The following is a 4,786-nucleotide window of genomic DNA, read 5'->3' on the forward strand; positions in this document are numbered from 1 at the left end:
TGTTATTTTAAAAAAAAAAAAAAACACCTTTACAAACGCTTTAATAGTTAGTTTTCATTAGTTAGTTATTATTTCGGATTTTCGAATCTTCAGATTGTCAAATTTCTGAATTTTCGACATAATGAATTTATGAATACCGCATCTAAATGAATGGAACATAACGAATTTGAATTTTTCCAAAGTTATGAATTAATTCAAAATAACAAATTGCGATCAAAACAACAACAAAAAACAGAAAAAAAAACAAATGAAACGAAAATGAAAACAAACAAATTTTCGTCAGTGCACATGTCTACTGGGTGGATCACCAGTTGCACACCTGACTGCAATAATCATTCCTGACCCCTGCATTCTGTGCTATCAAGACTCCTGATCCCTTCACTCTCTGTGACAACCACAACCACTCCTAGCCCCCACACATCGTGTGATACGCACATATTGCACAATAAACCAAAAATACAATTGTTTATTTTATTAGGGGTTGCGTGTCTGTCTGTGACCCATTGAGGGGATGTTCCCTAACTCCCTGTCCTTGCGACACCTGTACAAAAATGGAGTGCAGTTGTCAGAACAAAACAGCACAGACAGCAATAAAAATAAAAATCTCAGACAAAAGTTCCAAGGTTTCGATCGTTCTTCGTTCTACTGAAAATTTTGTCCATGTCCCCAGTACTTCCTTTACTGACAAGAAGCATGGAGACATCTCCCCAATAGGGACACCACAATGAAAACCTGATATAGACTCTAACCCAGGGGTAGGCAACCTTAAAGAGGTAGAGACGTACCTGAACAGCATGAGAGAAGTCAAACATCACTGTGGATCAGTGTCGCCCCTTCACACCTGATTTAAACCTGTAATTGCCATACTACTGTGTCACAATCATGTGCATTGAAGGGCAATCATGGGTTTAAATCAGGTTGTGGGGAGGCAACATATGGCAAACACACACACTCAGATCTCTTTTCAGCAGAGCAACAGTACCTGCTGCACTTGTGAATGAGATGCTTTCAGTCTATGCCTAAAAAAAACCCACGGGAAAGCTGCAGGTACACTGCACTGCACCCATGGTGTGGGTAAACCGCATCACATCAGTGTGAAAGCAGCTTTATACTATGAAGATCTCTTTCCTGCTGCTGGCACCACTCTGGAGACCACTAGCCAGGAGGTGGAGTGCAGTTGGCAGGGGTTTTTTTCTCAAACAATAGGTGCTGGAACTCAACCACGACCCCCCAAAAATCCCTCCTCCCACACACACCCTCCAAATCACATCAAATAGTGAGTGTGGTCAGTTTCAGTTTCACGAACAGTAGGAGGGTCTTAAAGGGGCATTAAATACCAGGATTGCATTACATAAAGAGTGCAGAGTTCAGGGGGGTTACACACGGAGTGCAGAGCTGTCACTTGTAAACACAGAAACCGGACTTCTGGGTTTACAAGTGAGTGTGGTGAGCAGGCCTCCCCAAGGGTCTGAGCCAGAGGTGGTGAAACTGAGTTCCACCAAGTTCCCCCTGAAAAAAAGCCCTGGCAGTTGGTATCACTCCGCATGGGGCAGGAGCCAGCACTACAGAGGCAGCATCGGCTTATGAGGCTCTTGGTCCCTACTATAGCTCCAACGTTACAAGTAGTCCCTCTGCATTGCACTCTGTGTGATGCTTTGAGATGATGGGTCAGCAAGCCAGTAATAACACTCATCTCCCCACAACTAATATTTTGGATCTTATGAGGAATGAAACACGCTACGTATGATCATTAGCAAATGAGCAAATGCTCCAAACAATGCCCAGCAGTTTCAGAGTCTACACATATCCTTTTGATGACTTACCCCTAGTGAGTTAATAAACGATTAACTTTATCTATAGCTAAAAAACCTACAGGGTCCTGTCTTCGATTTATTAGCAGCTAGGTGTTAATTCAGGTCTGATGACCTATTAGGGTTTGCACCTATGAGCATTTGTCCACTTGGATGAATGAAGAACATGTTTGTAATATCATAATACTTTCTATATCTCATGTTACAGTCAGATGACTTTCCTGAATATCCATATATAAATCTGTCTGGGATGCAAATAATCGTGCAATTTAGCAATATGTGTAACCTGCATTTTGGCTTGTTCCATTACACAGTGAGGACTTGTGTCAATGGACAATGCAGTTTACTTTCAAGTACATTTAGCATTTGAGATCTTTTAAATCTTTTAGATGCTTTTGAGATCATTCAGAGTTCATTGACAGGTGTATTTGACATCCTCCTGACCTATATTGGACAAACCACTGACAGGAGACAAGCCCATCAAAGCTGTCCCTAACAAGGACAATCGCATTTGCCCAAAATGTATTGCCAGCATGCAAGCACCAATGCTTACTTGCATCTCCAGTGTCAAGCTTAAAAATGGCCCCAGAACAACAAACCACATCCATAATTGTTCCCATTCTCCAACTCTGTGATGACACAGAGCATGTGCAGCATATGCCTTCTACCCTGTGTATGCTCAGTAGGGAGAGCGTATGTCCATGCACCACTGTCACTCCGGGCCACTACTAGTATAACAATCTCCTATACATCCAGATAATAATGATTCATATATTTTGTTTTCTTGTTTGCCTGCTTCTATTAAGAAAAGTAAAAGAAAGTTCTGATTTGTCTGTCTTTCAAAATAATACACTAATAATTTTTTATTAATGCAAGTGGCAAAAATTAGGTATTTTTGCATAATGGCTGGGCCTGATATCCCAGGAGAATCTTAGAGCAGAGTCTCTACTAGTTCAAAAAAAGAGGTGTCAGTTGATAGGGTATGGTCATGTTACAATGCCCTGGTAGTTGCAACAAGTGTATCCTACTTTTAGAAGTCCCAGAACAGGTAGTCGAATTCTTATCTAATACCCAACCTTGGAATGCCTTGGAACTTTCATGGAAAAACTGAAATCTGTGGCTGGACCAGCTTAGCTGATTTCCGTATGACCTGGGAGGCACGAAAGACCTGAAACTGATAATGCAACAGAGACTAATCTTTAAAGTGGAGTTTCAAGCAAAAGGACAACTCGGTTTTAAGCAATAGTACACACCCCCCCACCCCCCGTTTTTGTATATATATATATATATATATATATATATATATATATATATATATATATATATTTTTTTTTTTTTTTTTTTTTTTTGATTTTTTTTTTTTTATTTTTAGTAACTTTTCTCTGTTTTCTTTCTGGACTTCCATTCCATCCTATGCCGCAGCGGAGAGGTACGTAATTTCCTCAAGTGATTTTGGCCCTCCTCCTTCCCCTCACTGCCTTCTGGGACCTGTGTGTGTCCCAGAAGACGACGGGACCATTCAGAAAGTGCCGCCCAACTCACGCATGCGCAGTAGAAAACCGGCTGTGAAGCCTAAAGGCTTCATTGCCGGTTTCCCTTACTAGTAATGCCGGCGCCTGCACCCGGAGCCAATGAACGGATCGGCTTGGAGTGCCGACATCACGGACTCCCTGGACAGTTAAGTGCCCTTATGTCGCGTACACACGAGCAGAATTTCCATCAGATTTTTCCGACGGAATTCCGCTCAAGCTTGCCTTGCATACACACAGTCACACAAAAGTTCTCTGACCTTTCGACCGTCAAGAACGCGGTGACGTACAACACTACGACGAGCCGAGAAAATTAAGTTCAATGGTTACGAGCATGCGTCGAATTTTTTCCGAGCATGGGTGGTTTTTTGCGCATCCAAATTGCATACAGACGATCGCATTTTCGGACAGGAACTTTTTTCCTACCGAAAAATAGAGAACATGCTCTCAATCTTTTGCTGGCCGTAATTCCGCCAGCAAAAGTCCGATGGAGCATACACACAGTCGCATTTTCCGACCAAAAGCTCTCATCTGAGTTTTGCTAGTGGCATTTCCGATCGTGTGTACGAGGCATTATATTAAAAGTCAGCAGCTACAGTATTTTTTTTTCCCCCAGGCTGGAACTCCGCTTTAATAAGATGCATGTGGGACAAATACATACAAAGGTATAGAAAATGATGCTCAGTTGTCCTTAGCAAATTCGTGCTTATAAATATTGGGTAGTACATGCTGTGCATCTCACATTTTTCTTCACCCTGCAGTCGACTGCTAATCAGATTTCATTTAAAAAAATGCATCTTAAGGTAGATGTAGAATTATACCTTAAAATTCCAACCTAATAACTTAGAATCAGCAGTATTTATTGTTCCAACAGACATAATGCAGTTTTGGATGCTAATTAATTTGATAAAATCTGGGAGGTTGTGAGAAACGAATATGCAAAAAATATAACATAAACAAAGAAACCTGCTGCCTCATTGCTAAGCAAATGCATAGAAATACAATGGTCAGGCATACACCGAGTTCCTTTCTTTATCCCTGACACAGCTTTTATATTAGTGCCCAAAAAAATTCTACATATCATCATGGCAAGAAAGATGAACTAGTCAAGGGGATTCCTTTTCTGTTTAGTAATGTTTTCTAATACTTTAAAAAGCTGAGATGTTCTGCATTTCTGTATTAGGTTTGTCTTGTCGGTGCTTTTGTGTATCTCAGTGTGACAAAAAAGGAACTAAAGTAACAAAAACTGACAAGTTGTATATGTTTTACCTCATTAATAAATAAGCATATTTTGTCTCTTAAGTCAGATGCGTCTCGTACGGCAACAGTGGTAATTAAATTAAATATTGATGAGCGATGGTATATATGTGCAGAGAATGCCTGGGTAAAAAGCATTGCCAGACCTAATTAAAATCTCACAGAAGTAGCCCCATTGGGGCTGTTCGT

This window comes from Aquarana catesbeiana, linkage group LG02, assembly GCF_042186555.1.
Source record: "Aquarana catesbeiana isolate 2022-GZ linkage group LG02, ASM4218655v1, whole genome shotgun sequence".
NCBI classification, from domain to species: Eukaryota; Metazoa; Chordata; class Amphibia; order Anura; family Ranidae; genus Aquarana; species Aquarana catesbeiana.